The following is a 25,663-nucleotide window of genomic DNA, read 5'->3' on the forward strand; positions in this document are numbered from 1 at the left end:
TGGATTTCCATATCGGGATTCAGCTACACACTTTTTCTCTTCATTTCACATTACACAGGGCCAATCCAAAATAGTACTTCCAACAATGGATGTAGTTGGGATGATGATTTCATATCTAGGAGCAGAAAAGCTCCTAGTAGGAAGGAGCAGAAAAGTCCTATAGACGCACTCCTGTGACCTGGGAAAAAATATAGAATCACAATTGAACAGTAAATGGGATCACTGGATGTACAACTTCCCCTCTGCTATATTAATGATGACTTCATAGGCAGGCTCAGTCAATTTCTGATAAATGGCTGATAAGGAAAATCTCTAAAACTCTTTTTTCTAGTGTATGTACCCCAACAAATCTGCCCTGGGCCATGCCTGCTGTCAGCCTTCTTCCTGTCTTCCCCCTTGTCCAAGATGGGTTACTGGTGATTATCTGAACTGTATTTGTAAATTTAAACCCCATATATGCTCATGTGGGGGTGAGGGGAGTGGATCCAGCCCCACAGGAAAGCGCATCAGCTGCCTTGCAAGCATGTGGAGCATACCAAGAATGTACTGTAATGAGTCAATAACCCAGGATTACTTGCCCTTGGGTCGCAGTGGATTTTTTTTTTTTTTTTTTTTTGGACTCTATAGGGACTTGATCAGCACATGAAGTCTCCAAAGTACTTTTCATTCTGCCAATACCCTTATGAAATAAGTAAACGGGGGTGGTGATGCTAATATTTACATAACTTCTCTATGTTTTAGGGACTCCAAATCACCTAAAGATACGCCCTTATCCAAAATCACTGTCTGAAGCTAGAGATCTGGCTCATTCGGAATTCTGGGTATATTTTTAGCTTTCTATACCCACAAGGTTTAGAGGATTTAGACAGCTTCTAAGCAGGGAGTCTTCAAGAAGTGCCATATCCGAAAGCTGGAATTATCTTTACAGGAGTTCTGAATTCCAAAGTGTTTGTGGACAGAAATGTCTACCTGCTATAATCCCACGTCTTTTATTTTAGGTACCTTATTCTGAGAAGAGGTCCTTAAGTTCATCAGACCCCCAAAGAGGTCCAGAGCAAAACAAAGTTTCCTGGCCCCACAACTCTCTGTGCCACCCCCCTTATTCTGGAGCTGTACGTCCATTCCTTGACCTACACCGGATTCACCCCAAACCTAACTGAGGGACTCCCACCCTGACTCTGATACGTGCTCCCCCTGCCCTCCCTACACCAAGCCTCAGGGACCTGACACTCCTGCATCTGGCCTATCAACCACCTCTGCTCTTTGGAGTCATGTCTCCCGCTTTCTATGATATTATAATTTCCTGTTGGCTTTTGTTTTTCCAAAGTCCACTAGCAATGGCTGGCTGATGGAATAGGGCAGATGGCTAGATCACAGATGATAGAAATTTAGTTTTAGGATGTTTTAATTTTCAGAGTGAGACCATTTTAATTTAACAGCCAGAAAAAATAGAAAAGATTTTTTTTTTAAGTTCTCTATTGTTGTTCCTCCTCCAAATTTCTCCTGGTTGCTTCTCGTCCTCCTCTTCCTCCTTCCACCTGAACATGCTATTCCCACCATCCTTCTTGAGCACCTCTGGGAGGGCCCCACTCTCGCTCAGACATGGCACAGAGGAACGTAAGGAGGCCTTGGAGCTGGGTGGCCTCTCCTAGCTGCGGCCCAGCAGCTCAGTTTACTCACCAGTAGGAAGAGCCAACAGTTCCTATGTGCTTACCGAGGCCACGCACTTTATCTGCATTAATACATTTAATCCCCACAACAGCCCTATGAGGGGAGCCATGTTACCCCGATGTAATGCACACACACAACACACTGAGGCACAGAAAGATTACATTCTTTGCCCAATAAGAAGCTCCCCTACTTGTCCTGGTCTTCTGGCTTCAGAGTCTACCCTGTCAGCACTCTGTTCTGTTGTCCCTCAAGGGAAAGAAAAAATCCTCTAAAATGAAAGTCACTCACCTGTCGAGCAGTACTCTTCTGCTAATTATAGAGATAACATGGGTGGGGAAAAGCCTGGCACATCGCCATCATTACCATCTTCCTCTAAAGATCATTACTCTGACCTTCAACCATATAAACCTTCTAACTCTGGCCAAACTCATCTGCCTACAGAGTCCACAGGGCTGTCAGGTGGAATAAGTCAGTAACTCAACTGTCCTTCACTGCAGGCCACTGTCACCCTCTCAGTTTTTCTGTCTACTGAACCCCTCCTCTACCCTATTCACCTTCACCATCCTGCTTCCCAAAGCTTCTGGCAATGGGCATGGTTCAGTCTCTGTAAACACTTGAGGCCCTCAGTTCTCCTCACTGGTCTCCCTGCCTCTACTGTGGCCCTCCACAAATGTAAAGTACATACTACTTCAAATACAAATGGTCCTGGTCCTGACTCCTTAATCTTGAGCCTCCTGCTCTCACTCTGGCAGTGACCCCTGCCCAAGAGTCCGTTCTTCACTCAAAACACGCTAGTTCCTGTAAACATCCCCAAACTCGCCTTCAGCTTTACTTCTGCCTGTGATGCTGTCTCTGGACCAGTATCCAGCCTTCGATCAAGTTCCAAAGCCAGCTTCTCCTGCAGCCTTTCCCAGACTCCCTCTCCTTTGCATTTTGCACTCTGTGTGTACATGCTAAGAGTGCGGGGTGGCAGGAGGTGGAAAGGAGTCTGTGCACACAGTCCTTCCCATCTCTGATCTGTATTGTCTTACACAAGCTTGGGACTCAATATTTGTTAAAAACATGAATTTATAAATAGGGAAAACTAAAGCCCATAAAGGTTAATTGACACAACTTGCAGATGTTAGCAGAGTGACAGTATTACTAATGTAGTAAGCCAGATTGCCCAAGTTTAAGCCAACTTCCTATCATTTATTAGCTGGTGTGACCTGGAAAAAATTAACCACTGTGTGCCTCAATTTTCTTATCATATCAGTAAAATGAGAATGATACTCATCCATAGAATGGCCATGAGGATTAAGTGAGTTAAGATATAGGAAATGTTTGGAATGGTACCCAGCACATGGTGAGCACTCAACGGTTAGCTGCTGCTATTGTTGCTATAAATGGCAGAGCCAGAATTAGAACTGAGGACCTTTGGCTCCCAGTCCAGGGTTCTTCATGCAGGATCCATCTTCTAGCACTGGGTCCCTACTCTTGGTTCAATATCCCTGCTCCGTGCAAAAGAAACACACGCACAAGCCTATGTGTGTACACACACACACACACAAACATACGTTCAAGTCAGCAGACAGGTAAACATTGCTTTTCCATTTAAGGTCATCTACAACTTTAATGAAACTATAAAATCTTTAGTTGGAGAGGAGAGGGGAGGGGAGGAGAGAAAGGGAATCCTCTGTCATTCACAGTGCAGGACAGCCTCTTATATCTAAGAAAGACGTGAGCCCTTGGGGTCCTTTGTAGCATCTCTAGCTCCAAAATAATCCTACTAGCAATTTCTGAAATGCCATCATTACAGGTTTACAATGTCACATGGATAATTGATTCTGGGTTCAGGCAGAACTGGGTTCAGAATGCAGCCCTCTCACTGCCAGCTCTGGGACAGCAGGCAAGTTCTTGATCATCCATCCCTGAGCCTCTGCTCTTCCTCCTGCACTGGGCTGTAGCAGCATCCATGAACTGACCTGTGCAAGGCAATTAGCCCAGTGCCCAGCACCCTGTGTTGGCTGTGGGTACTAGTCCTTTGGGCTAAGTAGCACTCCCCTCCTCTCATTCCAAGTTAGGTAAAACCCTCCTGAGAGTGCTTCTCAATGGGGAGCTAAGTTTCATGTGACTTTATCAGGATCCAGAAGGCTGGAATTCCCCAGGGATTAGGTGCTGCTGGGATGAAAGTGGGAAGCCCCCAAAAGCCGTCCACCAAAGCACAGCTTGTGAAGTCTTTCTCTGGCTACTGGAGAAACACTGACTTCTCCTCCCTCACAGTCCTTCCACTCTTTTCCATTCCTTTGTACACCCACTCATGAAAGTGTCTTTTCTTTCAGATACTGCTTCCACCAAAGAAATCAAAGAGTCTAATTTTGGTTCTCACTTGATTTAGGAAGTAGCCTTTCTTACACCTACCATCATGTGTCCCAGATGCATTTTCCTGGTGGAGGAAACAAATCCTATCCAACCATATTGTCCCCTCTCGTGCACTCTTCAGACTGAACCAGCAGAGTGTTGAGAGGACAAGTGATTAGGACTGTCTCCTGGATGTATGACTGGAAGCTGAATGGTTTATCAGAAGATACTGGTGCTGTTTTGTCAGTTTCTCCTCACTTGAGTCAACATTCCAGAACTCTACCATGTATGTAATGACACTTTTATTTTGTATATTTTTTTATTGGAGTTCAATTTGCCAACGTATAGTATAATACCCAGTGCTCATCCCGTAATGACACTTTTTTTTAAGATTTTATTTATTCATGAGAGATAGAGAGAGAGAGAAAGAGGGCAGGGGCAGAGACACAGGCAGAGGGAGAAGCAGACTCCATGCAGTGAGCCTGACCTGGGACTTGATCCCAGGCCTCCAGAATCACTCCCTGAGCTTAAGGCTGTGCTAAGCCACTGAGCCACCCAGGCTTCCCCCACACACACACACCCACCCCCGCCCTGTAATGACACTTTTCTGATGCAAATTCCCCATTCCCAAATGTGTCAGAGAATACAGTTTTATCTTTAAATGAAATGAAGACCTTTAAACAGCTTCTAACGCTTCCAAAACAGAACTAAGTCCTAACTTCCCCCTCCACCCCTCAACAACAGAGCTGTCTTTGAAATCTATGTGGTGGAACCATAACTTCTATATAAGCAGCATTCAACCAAATACAAGTTCTATCATTTTCTGCACCAAGGCTGCTGATATGTTTCCTCAAAGGAGAACTCTTTTCATGAGAGAGACTCTTATAGAAGACAGAAACTTAGAATACTATACTTTGTGTGGCTATGTCCTCATGAACTTTGCCATGAAATATGGTGGGTGCTGGCAGAGAACTTTCCTGAGCCTAGGGTCCAGGCTCTTTAGACATCTCCTCTGAGCCAAACCAAACTGGAGGAAAAAGTGTGACTAAGGCTGGTCAGTAGGTGGCGACCTTTCCCCAGCATTGGTCCCGACCCTAGCTCAGAGGCACAGGGACATGTTCCTCCTGGTCTAGGCTCCAGAACGCTGGACTTTGTTTCATGTTACCTCTTGGGAAACTGTTGTCCCAAAATACTACGATACCCTAACATGTGTAAGGAAACCAGAAAAGGCATTATCCATTCCATTTTAAAAGAAAATACATTATCACCTGGAATGACCACAATGCAAATTTTTTTACAAAAGGTATTCCCCTTTATTAAGCATATACTACACCTCCATCTGCTCCCCCCATGCCACTGTCATTCCATCCCCACCAAGTAAGATTTCCCTGGCTTTTTCTGGGTTTGGAAGAGAGGGGAGGAGTCCCACAAACTGAACTCTAAGGGACAGTCATTAAATTCATCTACCCTTGCAAATCTAGTGATTGCTCATATGATCATCAGTGTGTCTGTCACAGATTCTCCCAGAAAACTCCACAACTTGTATTTACTTTTAAAATCCACCTTCATTTTCTGTGGATCTTAGCTGCATTGACTTTATTGTAGGTCAAGAGATATTTTAGCAATTCCTACTACTTAGCCAGAAACAGAGGAGCATCTTCAAGTTACTTAATGTAGATGGAAGATGAAGGTCCGTGTGCAGGGCACTCCATGCTGCAGACAAAGAGAGTGTGCATGCACCATGGTAGGTCCCATACAAGAGCGCTCACCGAGGCCAGTGTGGGTAGGGAGGCTCCACAGAGAACACTAGACTAAGAGTCTTGAGGCACAGCTGAGGTTTGGACTGTTCCAGAAGAGAAAGAGCAGTCCTTCTGGGGGGAGAAGCAAGGGAAGAGAAAGTAAGAGGCCTAGGGGACAAGATGATGAAGAGATTCCATCAGTGAAGGTGCATTAAGTATAACAGCAGAGGCAGGAGTGAGCAAGGGGAGGTCAAGGGTGAGGAGTGAAATGGCCTTGTTGGAGGGAACAATTCATGTTGAGAAGCAGTGGGGAAGAAAGTCCGCAAAGCAGGCTGGGGTTACAGCTGGCGGTTCTTAACTGCTGAAACAAGGAATGATCCTGGGCAAGTATCTATCTCCAAGGCTGCACTATATTGTAATAACAGTGATGAGGATTTGCATGCAACTACCTTAGGACAGTTTAACAATAAAGGCTTTGGTGTCAGAAAGTTCGTGACTTGAGTCCCTGCTCTCTGGTTTACTATCGATCTGACCCTAGATATGTTTTTTAAGTTCTCCAAACATCAGTTTTTTCATCGGTAAAATGAGTTTGAATTATCAACTTTCATAAGGCTGTTATAAAATTTAAATCTGATAATGAACACAAAACCCAGAGACAACCCCTAACTAGGGAATGTGACTGTGAACTGGTACATCCTTGGCTTTCCCTTCTCAGTACTTCCCAAATTTGTCTGAAGATAAGAATGGCCTTGGATACTTATTAGTAATACAGACTATCCACCTGTCGCCATGGAATTATTGTCCCCTTGGAACCGTAATTCAACAGATTTGGGGTGGAGCCCAGATTCTGTGTTTTTAAAAGTATGCTGGGTGATTCTTATCATCAAGGAAGTATGGGAGCACTGGCAGTATTTCTGAAAACAGTGGTTCCTAAACTTTATCCTGCATCAGAATTTCTGGGTGCCAGTGAAAATACAGATTGCTGGTCCCCACTTCCAGAGTTTCTGACTCAGTGGGTCTGGGGAAAGTCCTGAGAACAAGCATTTCTAAGCAGTTCCTAGGTGATGCTGACACTGCTGTGGAGGGAGTGAGGGGGATGGCTCTTTGAAAATGGCTGCTCAAAGTCTAGGGACCTAGTGGATCAGAATCCCTTGCTGGGCTGGCTAACCCAGATCCTTCCAGAAGGCCCAAACTGGCCTACAATTCCATACTTGTAACAAGTACTCTAGGTATTCCTGATGAATACTGAGTTTTTAAGAACTCTGCTCTAGGTACAGCTTTAGAATATGACCATGTTCATGTGTATGTACACATTTGTGTGCATGCATACACACGCATACCTCAATTTTAGATAACATTAAACATTAAAATGTGAAAATCATGTAATTCTCAGAATAAAGAGAATATGGCTGGCTAATAAAAAAAGAATACGTTCAGTGCCTTTAACTGCTAGGTAAATCTCAAAATAGATCCTTATATTACTTTTAGGTATCAGTATTTAAACCAGAAATCTGGCCCAAATCAAGTTCTCTTGTGTTTAGCTGTGACTGAAGCCTCTCTCTCCAAAATAGCAGAGCCTTTCTTCAGCCAGATAGTGGCTGCTCACTGAAATCTGTACAGCTTTAAAAAAAACTGATGTTGGGGTGCCTGGGTGGCTCAGTCAGTTAGGTGTCTGCCTTCAGCTCAGGTCATGATCTCAGGCTCCTGGGATCAAGCCCTGCATGGGCTCCCTGCTCAGCAAGGAGCCTGCTTCTCCCACTCCCTCTGCTTCTTCCCCTGCTTGTGCGTGCACACCCTCTCTGTTAAATAAAATCTTAAAAAAAAAAAAAGAATTGATGCCTACTCTAAAGAGTCTGATTTAATCAGTAAGCGGTGCAGCCCCCAGTCACATCTCTCCAAGCACTACCACATGTAGCTGTGTTTCAGAATCACCCCTTTGAAGGCATTTGTAATTCAGTGTATGTTTAGGAAGCAGATATCCTTTAAAAATATCAATCTGGGGATGCCTGGGTGACTCAGTCAGTTGAGCGTCCAACTCTTGATTTAGGCTCAGGTCATGATCTCAGAGTCATGAGATTAAGCCACATATGGGGCTCCACACTAGGCATGGAGTCTGTTTAAGGTTCTCTCTCTCCCTCTCCCTTTGCTCCTCCCCCTGTACTTACACACTCATTCTCTCTCTCTCTCTCTCAAAAAAAAAAAAAATCTGAGGAATATATGAAAATTCCTACAAAATAATAATAGCAAACAATGCCTACGTAAATATAAAACATTTTAGATTATCTATTGCTGAGGATTATCCCATGCTTTTATAGGATACATGTTTTCATCAGTCATAGATTCTAAATGCATCTTTTTAAAAATCAGCAGGTGTTACTTAAGTCCTACTATGTGAAACATTCATGAAGTCCTGGGTTTACTTATCTACTGTTCATTTTGTCTGGGACTAAGGAATTCAAAGCATGATGAATAAAGTAGCACACGTAAAGAAGTCCTTGGTAAACTGTAAACTGTCATGAGGATGGAAGTTATTAGCAACAACCCCCATTCCAGACTCACTTGTTCTTTGTATGATTTATGATAAATAATATTAATATAGTACTTCTACAAGGTGAAACCTCTGCAAAGACATACTTAGAGAAACCTGAACATGCTTATAAGTGAGAAAGTTAAGCAGGAAAAACTATAGAAACTGAAGAATATCAAAATAAACGAGCTCAGCAGCTAGAGAAGGGAGGCAAAGAAGAACACTCTTTAAAAAACTGCTTTAAAATTCATGCTTTAAATGAGCAAATATGTTGATATTGTCAGGCCAGGTACTCACTGTGAGAGAAGGAAGATAGACCAAAGGATACAATGAGGGAAAATAAGAAAGGCCCTCTAGTGTTTGACTGGATTTATAAGTATCAGTATGAATCTTTCCATTTAAAAAAAAAAATTTATTCACGAAAGAGAGAGAGGCAGAGACACAAGCAGAGGAAGAACCAAACTTCCTGCGGGAAGCCCAATGTGGGACTCGATCCCAGGATCCTGGGATCATGCCCTGAGCCAAAGGCAGACGCTCAACAGTTGAGCCACCCAGGTGTCCCAAACCTTTGCATTTTTAAAAATACATGCCTCCTAGCTCTGTCCCCTGGAAGCACCTAGAATCAATGACATTTTACCAATGGTTTTAGTTTTAGTTTCTAAATACATTCCCCACTAAAAAGAAGCAGGGTCCTTGGGTAAATGGCTAATTCTAGGGCTAGGGCAGGGAAAGTACTGAGTAAGCTACAAGCATCTTGTGGAAGAAAGTAAATCTTCAGAAACTGATGAGGACATGACAAGGAATACAGGAGCAGCTTGAAGGGCTCCCACTAGCCAATTGTGGGCAGTTTGGGCATCACAACAATAATAGGTTAGAAGATGTTGGACAGAAAAAGAATCCAGGTGTCCACTGGAATAAAGAAAGATATAAATAGTAAGTAAATGGGGAAGAGAAAGCTCTTTCTTACAGTGGAATACTAATAAACATAGGAGAAATGTCGGTTTTTTAAAAAATCACGATCTGTAGGGCACCTGGGTGGCTCAGTCATTGAACATCTGACTCCTGGTTTCAGCTCAGGTCATGATCTCAGGGTTGTGAGACTGAGCCCCACTTCAGGTTCTGGGTTGACTGAGGAGTCTGCTTAAGGTTTCTCTCTCTCTCTCTCTCTCTCTCAATCTCTCTCTGCCCCTCCCCTCACTTGTGTGTGTGCTCTCTAAATACATACATACATACATATGTAAATAACTCAAATCATAGATGTGCAACCTACATAGTAATGACATATTTAGATGGCAATTTTCAGTGGATTCTGAACTACTCAGTGAGAGTCTGTTGGTGAACAGACTATTCACAGAGTCTCAAAGTGTCTCTCCACAGAGTACTTGCTGATTACAAAGGGGCTAAATTCCTGTAAGTGGGGAAATCTGGCAGATACATGCTTCCCTCGACAATCAAAGTGATATGTGCCTCCCAATGTAACACACAGGCAACACAAAGCTTACACAGTACTACTGCTGCCAACAATGCATAACCTGAGTCTAGCCATGAGGAACCAATCAGGCAAACTAAAAATAAAGGGTATTCAATAAAATAGTTGGCCTGTGCTCTTCAAAAATGTCAATGTCATCAAAGACATGAGGAACTGTTCCAGATTACAGGAGACTAAATATACATGGTGACCAAATACGATGAGTGATCCAACTGGATTCTGGGTCAGAAAAGAACTGCAAAACTGAATATAAACTGTGTATTATATATAAGTATTGCATCAATCCTCAATTTGATCAATGACTGTGGTTATTAAAAGAATGTCACTGTACTGCAGGGATACATATGGAAGTATTAGGGATCATGATGTCTGCAACTTACTCTGGAATGGTTCAGAAATGGAGGGGAGGGGCTCAGCTGGTTGGGTGAAGAGAACTCCAATATGGAGAAATGCCTTATAAATGGTAAATCTGAGTGAAGGTATATGAGGCTTCATCATTCTATCTGTACAACCTTCCTGAAGATGTAAAAATTTTCAAAATGAAAATTTTAAAAACTGGAAATGATGTTCTATAACTGAATATACAGTACATTTTGGTAAAATCCAAACAAAAGCAACTCTTAATAATGCTATGTTATCAGAATATTTTGATCCAAATTATTGTATTGAAATGTACTTAACCAATAATATGATGAATAAATTAGTGTTAAAGAAAGATTTAGAACCAAATTTTAATCTGGCTACTCATAGGTCCCAAGATCAGTTTTGCTTAATCCACAGAACTGGGCCTTACAGGGTTTTTTTTGGGTGTGTGTGTGTGTGTGTGTGTGTGTGTGTGGTTTATTTTGTTTTTTTCAAGCACTGAAGCAGTTGCTCACTAATAAACATAAGAACTATGATTTTTTTTTTGCTCCTCTTGAAAAACACTCAGCCTCTCAGTGCACTGAGTCAAGTCACAACCATGTTTTCACCATTCTGAATATCTATCTCCCTGCCAGCTTCACTCACTTCAATTACCTGCCTGACTTCAGAAAGAATTTAAGTTTGTGAGCTCTCATTTAGGCAGTAAAGAGGAAAGTGAGAACATCATCTCTGGAAAGGAGTTGAGGAAAAGGTGGAACCTAAGAAAGCATCTCTAACTCACCATGCCCAGAACTGAATTACAGATTTCTCCTTCTTGCTCCATCCCCACTTTACTGACAAGCCAAAACCTAAGAATCATCCTTGATGTCTTCCTCTCCATCAAAACATCTATCAAATCTATCCCTAAGTCAATGGATTTTACTTCCTAAATATTCTCAAATCTGGCCGTTTAGCTCTATTTCCAATACCAAAGGCATCATCATCACCAATACTATCACCACCACCAGAACCATCACCACCATCATTACTACTACCATCAACACCACCATCCCTATCACCATCACCACCACCAACACCATGACTGCCATCATTGTTACCACCACTGCCACTAAAACCTCCACCCTATTTTAAGTTCCTACCATCTTACATCTAAACAGGCACCATGCCTATGTTTCTTAAATGGTTCATCCACATTCATTCTGGCCTCTCTTCAATCTGGTCACTACACTGAAGGCAAAGTTACCTTTTTCAAAAAGCAAATTTTGAAGCCTGTCTCCTGTTTAAAAATCCTTCAATGGCTCCCACAGCTCTTGGATAAAGGGAAAACCCACCTAAAAGGGCCTGCAAGGCTCTCCATGGTCTGGAGCTCAGCCATCGATTCATTTCTTATCTCTCCCCTTCACCCTGTGCTTTTCTATTCCAGCCTCCTTATATACTTTAAGCTCCTAAAACTCAGCATAATCTCTTTAAAAATAATTCCTGTGCCTAGAATTGGATTAATCTTAATTATTGGTTTATCACACTATTTAAATTGGCTGATGCATGGCCCTCTTTATTTATGTATTTAAAATATTACAATGAGCTCTATAGAGCTTAGTATCTAGAACATTACCAATAACTTGTGTGCCCCTTTGTGACCCTCCCCATCCCCCACTGCTGGTCCTCCTCTGAATTTTTACTCTCTAAATTTTGGGATTACTTTTCACTGCCTTTTTGTTTGCTTTATCATATATATTTGTATATCTGAGCAATCCATTGTTTAGGGTTGTTTTTCTTTTAAACTTTGTAAAAAGAGGGATCCCTGGGTGGTGCAGCGGTTTAGCGCCTGCCTTTGGCCCAGGGTGCGATCCTGGAAACCCGGGATCGAATCCCACGTCGGGCTCCCGGTGCATGGAGCCTGCTTCTCCCTCTGCCTGTGTCTCTGCCTCTCTCTCTCTCTCTCTCTGTGTGTGACTATCATAAATAAATAAAAATTAAAATATATATATATATATATATTATAAACTTTGTAAAAAGGTATCATGCAGAATATAGTCTCCAGAGCCTGTTTGTTTTTCACCCACCATTATGTTACCAATATTCACCCATGCAGTTGTGGGTAGCAGGGAGACTTGCTGTTCGCTATTGCCATACAATATTCATTATGTGAATGTCCTCTGCCTGCATTGCTCTTTGTCTTCTTGGACTAGTTAATTCTTATTTATCCTTCAGCTTTCAGCTCAGGTGTCACTTCATCAAATGTTTCCTAACCTTCACAACCAGATTGGACCCCTGATTTATTACAGGCCTTCAAAGCACCCTGTATGTCTCCTCTGTCGCCAATACTGCAGTAATGATTTCACACAAGGGTTGTCTGATTTCATCTGTCCTCCCACCCACTTGGCTGTAAGCTCCTCAGGAACAGGCACTATGCCTATGTTTGATTGCTATCAAATCCCCAGCTCCTAGGACATCATAAGGACTCAATAAAAGCTATTGCCTGAATGAATGTATGAATCATGAACATAAGTATTCATCTCTACTAAAGAGTATATCCAACTAAACATTACAGAGATAAATAAATGTAAAACTAGTCTCTCTTCCTGACTTTCACATATTTTTAATGCCATTACCATTCTTTCATTTATCTAGCTTAAAGATTTTGACATTAGATCTGACTCTGGTCTTTCCCTAAACCCTTACATTTGATTGTTTGCCCATTTCTGCTCCTTCTGTGTTGAAAAGGGTTCCCACTCCAATATATCATTTCAACCTGATGCGACTTCCACCTGTTCTATTTTCAATTCCCTAAACTGTACCTGATAATTTCCTATCGCCTTATCTTTGCTTATGCTATTCCTTGTTCTCAGAGAGTCCTTCATTTCTGGGCATTTAATTTCTACCCAATGGCCACTGCAAATGCTATATCGCCCCAAAATATTTCCCTGACTTCCCAGATGGAATGATCTCTTCTGTCTCTAGCCATTATTACCCACTACCTTACACAGTGCTTGTCTGTGCCCAATCAGAAGTTCTTGGTGTACTTGGTGTACATGGGCTTCATACTCAAATCTGATTTCAAATCCTTTCTATTGCATGACCTTAAGATATTACCTATACAGGAGGAATCACATCCAATTCTTGGAAATGTTGGTCACATTGAAGTAGACAAATACCTGGAAAATACTAGATAGGAAGCCCCTTTCCACTTACCCTGTGTTTTCCCGGTGTAACACTTTTGGCTTCAGCCCCTACCTCTTACTCACTTCTTCCTTGGGAAAGAATGATTTAGCAGATTAGAGAATTTAGGAGTAAAATGTGAACATCCTAGCTTAACTCCCTTCCCCTCTATTCCTCCTTCCACCTCCTCCACTTTCTCTCTCCATCTCTCCATTCAGAACCCTCCTCTGTACTGTCCAACCTTCATCAGCTCTCATCTGCTTGTCTGCAGGACTCCCACATTCTGCTCTGCCCCTTGGCACCTAGAGAGACAAGCTCCACCCTCGGGGTGGCTACGACTAGTGAGCAAAGCTCTAACTTGGGGCTGGGTTGTTGGCAACCTTTATGGCCACACCTCTCTGGCCAGTTCTCTCATCAGTTTATCAGTGATAAAGCTCTGACCTCCATCTGTTTGCTTTCCCTGCCTCATTTCTCAACTGGTACTGAACTCGGGTGGGGAAGAAAAGGAGTTATTTATTGACTTCTTAAAACCACAACCATGAAGTAATATGACCCTTATATTTAAATGAACACACCAGAACTTTCACACCCAAATAAGGGATGCTTTTCAAACTAGTCCCCAGAGGAAATGACACATATTCCAATATATTCCAATAAGGCAACTCTGGGTTAACATCTTTTAGATGTTCCATTAGAGCCTGTGGATTTTATATGAATATCTTCACTGATCTCAAGTCACGTCTGAAAAGGGTATATTTGAGCCTTGAATATAGCAAAAAGCCATTTGGAACCAAGGTTAGTGAATAACTGGGCATTTAGGATCAACAATGGAAAGGAATTTTAAAGTGAGAGGTATGTATCTCTCATAATTGGTAAAGTGTCCTAAAAATGCTTGCATGGCCGCATTTCCAAAATAGCACCCAGCACCCAAAAGTGACCACTGTGAAAAACAGGTACAATGAGGAGGGTCCACCTACATGAGAAGGGGTGTATTCGTATTTATATCACTTCACGGTGATGTTAACAGCATCAGACACTGATTTTTTCTAACGGATATGGAGGCATGACCCTCACACTTGTTTTCTGTGTTGTCTGAGACAACTCATTTAACTTCTTTCAACCTCATATTTTCATTAGTAAAAGAGGATTAATAACAACACCCACCACAGACACCTCACAGGATTATTTTGAGCACTGTATGCTAGAACAGGTGACAAAGCTCTTTGTCGACTACAGAGGCAATACAAATGTTAGTTGTATCATGGTAATTCTTTTAATGATTAATATTCTTCCTTGGAGGTTTCAGACTTTTCTCCCTCCTTTCACATATAAGTTTGGCAGCAGATTTGGATTCTGAAAGATCTTCTCATAAAGAGACTGAGGTCAATCTGAACACATATTCCAGAATTCAGACGAATTGCTAAAGGAAAATGCAAGGAAGTAGGAAGCTTGCCAATGACTCAGTAAGTCCCATTTTCTGTAAATCTCTTGATTTGTTTCACCCCATTTTCTGTAAGTCACTTGATTTGTTTTAGCTTTGGGTGATTTATTACAAGCTTTAAAAAAAAGATTGACTTTGCTCATTTTCTCTTACCTTGCTCTGAAGGTGAAAAGATATCCCCTACAACCTTAAATAACACTGAACAGCAACTGGCATTTATTGAGAACTTACTGTGTGCCAGATAGTATGGTAAATGCTTTCATCCTTGACAGCAGCCTGATGTTATACATCCTATGTTTGTGTCCCTTTCACAGAAGAGACTGTGGCATCAGTGAAAAAGTAAATAAAGTGTGCCACCACCCAGCAGGTAAATCCTTTCACTGGGCTGGTGAGGTTGCAAAGCCCATCTTCCTCAGTGCACTCTGCCCTCTGGCTACATAGGTCTGGGGCTTCCAAACAGCAAACCCAATCACATTTTTTTCTCCTTTTTGTTTTACTTTTGAGGCCAGAATAGGACCTATCCTGTGGCTGCTTGTGTGTTCTTGATAAGTGAAGGATAGAGAACCCCCTAATGTGGTGACCTGAACTCTGAGAAATGTGCTAGGGAACAACACCTGGGCAAACATGAAAGAAAGAAAGGTTTCAGCAACAACATACAGTTCATCTTTAAATCAGCACTCACAACGGACATTCTGTGCCTACTAGGAATTTTTACCAAACCCAAATCCCACCAAGCTCATCCATACTTCGCCTTCTGGTTGCTCTCCATTCCCTGACACTGATCCCTTTCCTGGAAAACACATGTTTCTGCAACCACCTCCAGGACAAAGGACGCTTCTCCTGCCTTGTCTAATCTTCATCTACATTGAAACCAGACAAAGCACACTGGAGATTCAGATTCACCTACTCTTGGCACCAGAAACAACTCCTGTATTTTTTTTTTTTTTTTAGATAACTACCATGTCTTTTTTTTTTTTTCAACTATAGAAGTAATCCTATCCTGTTCAAGGGATTAAACTTGAGAAATAAAAAAAAAAAAAAGAAAGAAAGAAAAAAAAATATGTGCTGGGTGTGAGGGCTAAATGTCCATTATATGTCCATGAAGTCTGACAGAGCACCTAGCACTTAGAGGTGCTCAATAAATGTAGATGATGAGTCGATTTTTTAAAGACCCAGGAACATTCCCTACCAATGATGTCCACTGCTGCTATGCATCCAGCAATCAGGGCATTGCTCACTGGTCAGAAACACTTAGTGGGCACTTAAAGAATACACAATACTGAAACAGGTACAATGAGGAGGGTCCACGTTCACCATGGACCTTGGGTCCATGTTTGATGAATCATACACAGAAAGATTCAGCAAAGCCTGTTAAGGCCAGCCCACATGCTTCCACAGAAAGCCTTCTGGGGCGGGCTAAATAATGTCCCCCTTTCAAATATATCTGTGTCCTAATTTCTGGAACCTGCAAATATGTTACCCTGGCAAAAGAGGATCTGCAGGTGTGATTAAGTTAGGGATCCTCAGGTGGGGAGATTATCCTAGATCATTAGATCATCCAGGCTGGGCTGATGTAGTCATAATGGTTCCCTTAGAAGAGGAAGGCAGGGGGAAGATAGATTCAGAGCAGAAAGCAATGCAATGATGGAAACAAAGACTGGACTAATGCACTTTGCAGAAACAGCTGGGGGCCACAAGCCAAGGATACAGACAGCCTCTAGAACCTGAAAAAAGGCAAGGCAACGATTCTCCCCTCAGAGCCTCCAAGGAACCATCTCTGCTGGCAGCATGACTTTAGCCCTGTGAAACTGATTTTAGACCTATGGTCTGCAGAACTAGAAGAGTATAAATTTGTGTTAAGTCAGTAAGTGTTTGGTAATTTGTTGCAGCAGCAACAGGAAACTACTAAAACTTCTCTGCCACTCAGGTCCACACTGATCTTCTCCATCTCTCTGAATTCAGACTAAGTTTGAATACACAACACAGCATCCAAAAAAGTCCCTAGAACCTGTTTCCTCATCCAAGTGGAAGCCCTTTCGGGCACAGATGTCCCCTGTCCTTGTCTAATTTCTCAGAGGAAGGATGTTGAACTTGGAGCCAGCTCAGTGAAATATACTTGTAGCAGATACTTGTTAAGAGGAATTAAACACATAGCTCAAGAATCCATTATAACAAGATGAGGAAGAGAGCATTCTTTGATCTTACAATTACATTACAGTACATCATTAAAACTAGAGTCTGTTGAACAGATATTTGTATACCAATGTTCACAGCACATTGGTATACAAAATAGAATATCATTCAGCCTTTAAATGGAAGGAATGGAAGGAAATTCTGAAATCCTGACCCTTGTTACAATAGGAATGGATCTTGAAGACATGATGCTAAGTGAAATAAACCAGTCACAAAAAGACACATACTGTATGAGTTCACTTATATGAGGTCCCTAGAACAGTCAAACTCATAGAGACAGTAAAGAGAACAGTGGTTACCAGGCAGGAGCAGGAAGTGGGGAGTTCTTGTTCAATGAGTACAGAGTTTCAATCTAGGATGATGAAAAAGTTCTAGAGATAGACCATGGTGATGGTTGCACAACAGTGTGAATGTACCTGATGCCACTTAACTGTACACCTAAAAATGGTTAGAATGGTAATTTTTGTGTTATATACATTTTACAATTTTGAAAAAATGGGAGTCTAGAATTGCAGTGAGGACAAAGAATGGGAGAGATGTGGGAAATATGCTCAGGCTGGAAGCACCTGCAAAAGTGGGAGGTGTTGGGCTCAATGTGGAAAGATGTAGGGGCAGACATGGGTATGGGAGATCTGTGTCTGTGGGCTGACCTGTGCTCTTACAGTGACAAAGTTTTCCCTCCTCCCCACCAGAGGGCAAAGCAATTCCTTCAACGACAACAAATATGTAATGAGTTCTCCATGCTGACACTGGGGGCACAGCACTAAGCCAGATGTATACCTTAGAGTCACACAAAGGAGACAGACAGAAAACAATCACTTATATAAATGGAGGTCACAATGTGATTCATGTCAAGGAGGTCAAGCGAGGAGGTGGTGCATGAGCTGAGAGTGGGGAATGAATAAGGTTTATGAAGCAGGGGATGGGGGTGCAGGGAGGGTATCCTAGGCAGGAACAGTGGGTTTCCAGGACCTGAACAGAGCAGTGAGGCTGAGGGAGCAAAGGGAACAAACAGGGTGCTTCTGGAAAGGTGGGCAGGGAACAGATGTCAGGGCCAGGGACCACGTTCAAACTTGTGGTCTCTGTCCTAAGAGCAAAGAGGAATCAGAACAAATAGGAATTATAGTAGTACTAGAGGTGGAAGTGGAGGTAGGAGGAGGTTGGGATGTCACAATTGATCTGCATTCTGGAAAAAAGGCACAAAAGAGATGTGGAGAGACTAAGTAGGAGGCTACTTCAGTGGTCTAAGTGAGGGGCAATAGAAGTGGGGGGCCTAGAGAAGTGCTGGAGGAGATGAAGACAGTAGGCAGATCCAAGGGGGACTTAGAATTTGAGATAAATCAAGGATTATGATATTGTAATTTATAATAAGATTGTTGTATTAGTTAAACAAAGAGGTCATTAGACTGATGCAGCTCTAATGCCATGGTTGCCTGCATAAGAAAACCAAAATCTAAACCTATAAATGCCTCAAGGTCACAAAATTAAAAATCCTCAGGATTATCAACCACAAATAGCCAACTAGGCTTTATTTAGGCTATATCCAATCAACAATTTCCTTAGTTTTCTTCCATCTTTTCTCTATTAAAGCCCATCCCCAAGCTCCTGTTGGTGGAGCACTCTTAACTACTTCTGGCTTGGTGCTGTTAATATGCTTCTGTTTATCTTTTGATAGTTTTGATGTCATAAGAGGGAACCAAAGGAGAATCCCCATGGCCTCAAGGAGCAAATAGCAACCAAGGGAAGGTACCTGCTGGGCATTAGGCTCACGGCTTTCTAGCTCCTCTGCAGGTGATGGGTAAGTACCTCAATGCCAGCTCCACAGTTTTTGCACTATAAACTTCCAGACTTCGAGCATTTCCTTTCTTGGGCTAGTTCTGGAAACTAGCTAGAGTCAGACTGGGTACAGAGTCAGAATGGGTCTGAGTTCAAACCAGGCCTGACTTAGAAACTGGACTGGAGCCAGGGTCAGACTGGTACAACTTGGAAACCAGCCTGGGTCCAGTGTAAAGACTCAGGTGTTTTAAGACTGAACCAAAAGGTTACCCTAACCAAAGATAATTCTGAATTACAATGACCACAGTAGAGAACTTTTAACCTAGATAAGCCTATTCATTTAGAAGGTGCCCTAGAGAAAAAGGGGTCTCAGCCAAGGAGTCAGTATACAAGGTAGAGGGAAATTTATTTATCCTCCTCTACAGTTTCCAGTGACCAGGATGAGACCCACTGAGACACCCCACTTGCTTCAGAGCCTGCACATGGGATCCTGAGAAAACTGGTAAAAGCCAGCAAATGGTGAGAATTCCCACCAAAGCCAGCTCTCCCAGATCTCTGTTTGTTGTGTCTGGTCAAGAGGGGAAGGTAAAATTTCACATTGTTCCTTTCTTCTGGAATTCAGATTGGCAGGCAAAAAAATATTTGTAAGAATAACATCTTTGAATAGTGACTCATGAATTTCCCTTTGGGAATGCATTAGTTATAGATCCTTTCTCTCCGAGGGATAGCTACTGCCTTTTTATTTGTCGTTGTGTTGTTTTTTTTTAAGACTTATTTATTCATGAGAGAGAAAGAGAGGCAGAGATACAGGCAGAGGGAGAAGCAGGCTCCCTGCAGGGAGCCTGACGCGGGACTCGATCCCGGAACCCCAGGGTCAAGCCCTGGGCTGTAGGCGGCGCTAAACCGCTGAGCCACCCGGGCTGCCCTATCCTTGTGTTCTAATAGTTGGCTTGGCAACTGTCAGATTGGGAACCCCCAAAACATGGACATACAAAAATATGGGTTGCACTCCATTTGTGGATAGGGTCTTACTCATTGCTGCCAGCTTTCAAGGGAATTGTCTAAATCTTTTTTCCTTTGGCTATTTTTGGGAGTGGCTCTGGATCATGGGAGGATTGTATCTTCTATACCTCTTTGAGGATACCTCTTGCATCCACTGGGTTGGTTCAATACTGCCAGGAAACTTGACAAGAGATTATAAAGAATTTAAAGTAACTCTATGATCAGAAGTTAGCCAAACTGGAAGCTTGATAGGAAGGTGGGTTTTTTTTAAGATTTTATTTATTTATTCGTGAGAGACACAGAGAGAGAGAGAGACAGACAGACAGACAGACAGACAGACTCAAGCAGAGGGAAAAGCAGGCTCTACACAGGGAGCCCAACACAGGACTCGAACCCGGTCTCCAGGATCACACCCTGGGCTGAAGGTGGCGCTAAACCGCTGAGCCACCCAGGCTACCCTGATAGGAAGGGTTTTAAGACCTTCTCCCCTAAGTTAAATGAAACTGTGTTAACCATGGGAAAGAAAAACATCACAAAGATAAATAGCACTATATCTAGAACACAGGAATCCTTTGGTTTTCATCTTAGTTGAAGATCTTCTCCCTGATATAAAGAAGCAAACTGAAGATAATGTAGGTAGATGAGTGGAACAGCCTTGATATTATTCAGGTTGCATCCCAATCCTTTGAGGAAGTAAAAACAACTGTACTTGTCTTATAAATTAAGTCTTTACAAAAACAGAAATGCCACTCTAGAAAGAATTCAAAGCCTTCCTATCAGTTTTACCAATCCCAAAACCTTCCCTATTTACCTCCAAAGCCTTGCAAGTATTATAAAATTCTTGATTTAGGATCAGAAGTTCTCCTTAGAGGAACCTACATTCTTTCCCAGTGCTTCTGAGAAGTAAATGTTCTACCAGCCTTCTCTCACAACTGAGGGCCATCTCTTCAATGCAAACTTCAGGGAGGTGATTCTTACTTATCAGAAGGGAAAGAAAAAGAAAAGGAGGAAGGGGCTATTGGGAAAACAGGTTAATTAAAAATCTGGAAGATCTCCACACAGATTAGTAAACATGTTAAAGCCATTCTAAGCAGACAAACTTGACTTCATGCCATCTTCAAGAAACACAATTGTAGATCCAACTGTTTCTATAAACTAGTGATTTTTAAATTATGATACCTGTTTCATGGCTAGAACTTTAAAACAAAAGCTATAAGCTTTCTGTTTGTATCTATCTGTATGTTTATATACATTCATGTATGTATATTATAATTGTGTGATATTGTCCTACCTCCATATGGCATTGCCAAAATTAATTTGTAAAGAGCCTTATTTTACTGGCTTAAAGAGAAACAAGCTTAAGGACAAAAAAAAGTCACTATATAAATGAAATCTGTTCTCAGAAATATAAACTTAACTCAAATGTTTTCCAAGGTCACAAGATCTAGGACAATCTTCAGTAAATACAAGTTAGTTTAAGTTTGTTGGCTTAATTAAAACAGGTATATCTTTAGAGTTATCAGCATTAAATATAATACTTTTATTTTACCTAGATTTACCAAAAGTCAAATAAGCTCATGATATCTCTGTTATAAAATCTGTCAGCAAGAAAGAAAACTTAAGATGACAGCTGTTTAATGTCTCATGAAGTGTCAATAGGTGACCTAAACATAATTGTTAAGAACAAGTAAATCAATAGATATAAGTTTACAAAGGAAATTTTCAAGAATAATGATACTTTACACAACGTCTACTTAAAAATATCCAAAACCTTTTTAGTAACTTGAAACAAAGTTATACCAAATAAGTTAAATGATGCATATTCACTGAGTATCTAGATCATTTCCAAGGGAAATAAAATAATGAGACATTAATTACTGAACGCAATTTTTATCTACTTTTGGCTTCTTACTACAGAGGAACTAAAGATATTTAGGTCTGTTAGTAAACATGTCCTGTGCTTCACTGAAATATTGTATTAATGAAAAAGCATATGCTTCTAGGAATTATGAACATAGTCATGAATTTGCCAAACTAAAGAATGCTGGTGTAACAGTACACAATTGCTTACTTCTAACTTTTCACTAGAAATTAAGGTTTATAAGGGTTAAGAACTCTGATTAATATGATTGAAACTACTAGAAATAATAAGGGAAAAACTCTGTATACAAGGAAAGTAAGATGTGTTTTTGGCTAAGAAAATGTCAAGGTATGAAGATGCATTTTTTGTTAAGAGAAATGAAAATAATTTTGTCCTAAAGTCAAGTTGGTTCCTTCAGAATGGGAAAGAGGAGAACAAAGGACAAACTAAATGGATTACAGAAAGTTGGGGGAAAAGAGACAAGAGGAAATTTTACCTTGAGTATTTAAGCTGGCTAAAACTGAATTGTTATTCCAAGAGTTTTAAAAAATAAACTTTGACATCAATAATATACTTATCTAAAACTACAAATTTTCTTTCATCTGCTCAAAGGACAAGGTTTTCCTAAACTTTTGGTCCGCTCTTGACAATAAGAAACTGTGACAGGCCTTTCCCTTCAAGTAATATGCCTAGAAAACAAATATTTCATGTTTTCCTAAAACAATATCCTGTGCTCTGTGCTATCTTCATCATGTCTTTGATTACTTAAGAAAACCGAGTCTTCTTAATATTTTAAGAGTGAAGCTTTGCTCATAGCCACGTAACATTCTGTATTTGCCTTTGAAATCTTTTGTCACATTAGTTAAATAGATAATTAAGTGTATTGTTTCAGTGACCTGTGATTCTATTAGCCAAGCATATAAAACCTTATGATATTTTTGACAAACTTTCCAAAATCAAATTCTAAATGAAGTCTGACTTGTAAGTTTGGAATTTTTTAGAGGGTCCCTGGAACATTTCAAAAGATTTATTGTCTCATAAAAAGACAGACATTAATTAGATAATTACCCTTACTTGCTATGCTAAATTACATGAGAAGCACTGTCAAATAAGAAGGAATAATTACATTATATTTGTATGGATATATTATTAATATAAGTGTTTCAGCAATTATATAAAATTCCTAGAAATCTGATATATATTCTGATATAAGTTAATCACTTATAATTCTAGTTATTACCTTAAAATGCTGTATATCACAGAAATAACCACATTTTCTTGCCAATGGCATTATAATGAACTCTCATCAGCTCTTTAACTATGGCCATTTTTATGTCCTTTGTCCCTTACAGTTACTGATATTCTAGGATGCTTTTCCAAGTGTTCCTGCAAAACTGTTTCATCTTCAAGAAGACCCATGGAAAGGATTCTAACAAGTTCAGTTTCTTGTAACTCTCAGATCACAACACTGAACTGGGTAAGAGCTGGCAGAACTCTAAGGCAGAAATGTATGGCTTCATAAAATGAACAAAAGATCAAGATCAACAAGAATTAATTACATAGGACTGAACAGGATAATTTTTATAATGTTTATGACTTTTGTTTGAAACTTTATGGCTCTTTAAAGTTTGTTTTTCTAGAGTTAAGAAAATCTTCTTCTTTCTCTTAAACTATCAGCAATTTGGTAAAATGTATCTCTGGAAACAAAGATGAAACATTTATTTTTTCTCCCTAGCCAATCCCTCCAGAATTTGGAAACTCTATACTTATTTCATGGCAATATAGTTATTTGCATAAGTTCAATAAGAATCTGTTTTTTTTGCAACAGGACACAATTGGAAACATTGGCTATATGATCAAGACTGTGCTGAAATGTCATATTTGATGCATAAAATCAGATGTAACCAGATAATTTTAAGATACTACAATTGACTTTATGGAACCAATATAAGTTCCTTGGAAAAATCAATCGGGTACTGTGCTTATGGGGTTCCTGGCAGCCTTAGCAGGCGAGGAAGGTAGGTCACTTCCTGGCAAGGCCAGAAACCTCAAGATATCCTGGAGACCTCAAGAAGAGAAGAATTCAAATCTATAGGTATTACCAGTGAAGTTTGATGAATTCTTGGCTTGGCTTCTTAGCCTGGAGAGCCTATAAAAGTCCAATCTAAGATTCATTATGAAAAGTTCCAGCAAAGCAGATTTTTAAATCTGGCTTTTTATTTTTATTTTTTTATTTATTTTTTTTTTATTTTTTTTCATTTATTTATGATAGTCACAGAGAGAGAGAGAGAGAGAGAGAGAGAGGCAGAGACATAGGCAGAGGGAGAAGCAGGCTCCATGCACTGGGAGCCTGACGTGGGATTCGATCCCGGGTCTCCAGGATCACGCCCTGGGCCAAAGGCAGGCGCTAAACCGCTGCGCCACCCAGAGATCCCTAAATCTGGCTTTTAAAAAAAAAAGCCTATATGGTCAATCACTGTTCTTGCAGCACTTACATAAATAATCAGGCCAACTTTAATAAAATTAGATTTATTCTGCAAATAAATTAGTTTTAGTGTAATTATCTATAGTAGAAATGAGTAGATGTAGAAATGATGGGTAATGTAGAAGAAAAATTAGGACCCCTGGGTGGCTCAGCGGTTGAGCGTCTGCCTTTGGCTCAGGGCGTGATCTCAGTCCCAGATCGAGTCCCTCATCTGGCTACCTTCAGGGAGCCTGCTTCTCCCTCTGCCTATGTCTCTGTCTTTCTTTCTGGGTCTCTTAAGAATAAATAAAAATATATTTAAAAAAAAAAAAAGAAGAAAAATTATGTTTCAGTAGAAAATTGTAACACAACCTGTAGGTATCAAATTCTTCCCCTGTTCATGGTCTTTGAGGTTTTGTTATATATATATGAACTGAACTGGATATCGAATTCCTCTAGTTTCAATCAAATACCTGGCTACAACCCTCCAAACTAACATTCCTTCTTTTCTCCCACCCTTCTGACTTAGGATCTCAAAAGAACACAGATGCCCTTAAGGTTCCTTAAAGGGAGCCATACCAGGCTCTCCTCACTACCCAGACAGCAGCCATACCTCAGGGACTTGAACCTTGGGCCCACATCCCCATAAATAAAAAGGATTCCTTCAGACTTTTGGAACTGCATACCAGCTGGAGATCTTAAATTAAAATTGACTGGGGTGGGGGAGGTTCCTCCCCAGAAGTAGACAGCATCTTGAGGTAGATAGCTCTCCCAAGGTCATGAATCAAGATTTTCAACTCTAATCTGAAATTCTATATAATGAATCTTCATAAAAATATGAAAGGATGGGGTTCAGAGAGCTTCTGGGTTATAAATATGTGGAGATTTGGGGAGAGTGGCTTGCTCAGAGAGAACGAGGAAGCTCTTCACCCCTTCTCCATACCATGCCCTCTTCATCTCCTCTGACTGTTCCTGAGTTCTATCTTTTTATAATAAACCTAGAATCTAGTAAGTAAAATGTTTCTCTGAGTTCTCTGAGCCTCTCTAGCAAGCTAAGTGAATCCAAGGAGTAGGTCACTGGAACCTCCAATCTATAGCCAGTTCATCAGAAGCACAGGTGACAGCCTGGACTTTTTTTTTTTAATATTTTATTTATTTATTTGAGGGGCACAAGCAGAGGGAGTGGGAGAGGAAGGAACAGGCTCCCCGCTGAGCAGGCAGCCTGATGCGGGACTTGATCCCAAGACCCTGGGATCATGACTTGAGCCAAAGGCAGACGCTTAACTGACTGAGCCACTCAGGTGCTCTAACAACCTGGACTTTGGACTTCGGCATCTGAAATGTGTGTGAAGGACAGTGTTGTAGTAGGCCTGAGCCCTTAGCCTCTAGGATCTGACTCTATCTCCTGGTAGATGTATTAGAATTGAGCTGAAATGAAGGACAGACACCCAGCTGGTGCCTGAGAAATGCTTGTTATTGGTCGGGCGGGGGGGGGGGGGGGGGGGGAAGAGGCAGACACCCACACTGGAACTGGGTACCAAATCAGGAGGCATGAGGGATGAAAAGAGAAGCAAGGATATATCTGAGCTTTGTATTTTGTGAAGCTGGATGGATGGGGCCTTCAAAGTCACTAATTAA

General features: G+C 41.1%; 1 protein-coding gene and 1 long non-coding RNA gene across 19 annotated transcripts in view; one reads left to right on the plus strand and one right to left on the minus strand.

Moving 5' to 3' along the window:
* The window catches only part of GLIS3 (GLIS family zinc finger 3), a 552,705-nt gene that overhangs the window by 463,624 nt on the left and 63,418 nt on the right, over positions 1–25,663 (minus strand). For 6 of the 18 annotated variants that reach the window (XM_072840222.1, XM_072840220.1, XM_072840265.1 and 3 more), the window contains one exon: positions 13,322–13,380. The exons of the other annotated variants lie outside the window; for them this stretch is intronic. The gene's annotated coding sequence lies outside the window, so the exon portion shown is untranslated. The remainder of the gene's footprint in view (positions 1–13,321; positions 13,381–25,663) is intronic. 18 annotated transcript variants of the gene reach the window in all.
* On the plus strand, positions 18,596–23,909 carry LOC140621890 (uncharacterized). Its single transcript, XR_012021640.1, has 3 exons — positions 18,596–18,720; positions 22,914–23,038; positions 23,390–23,909. It is a non-coding gene; the product is annotated as an uncharacterized lncRNA (long non-coding RNA).

The sequence above is a fragment of the Canis lupus genome, chromosome 1 (genome assembly GCF_048164855.1).
Source record: "Canis lupus baileyi chromosome 1, mCanLup2.hap1, whole genome shotgun sequence".
In the NCBI taxonomy this organism is placed as follows: domain Eukaryota; kingdom Metazoa; phylum Chordata; class Mammalia; order Carnivora; family Canidae; genus Canis; species Canis lupus.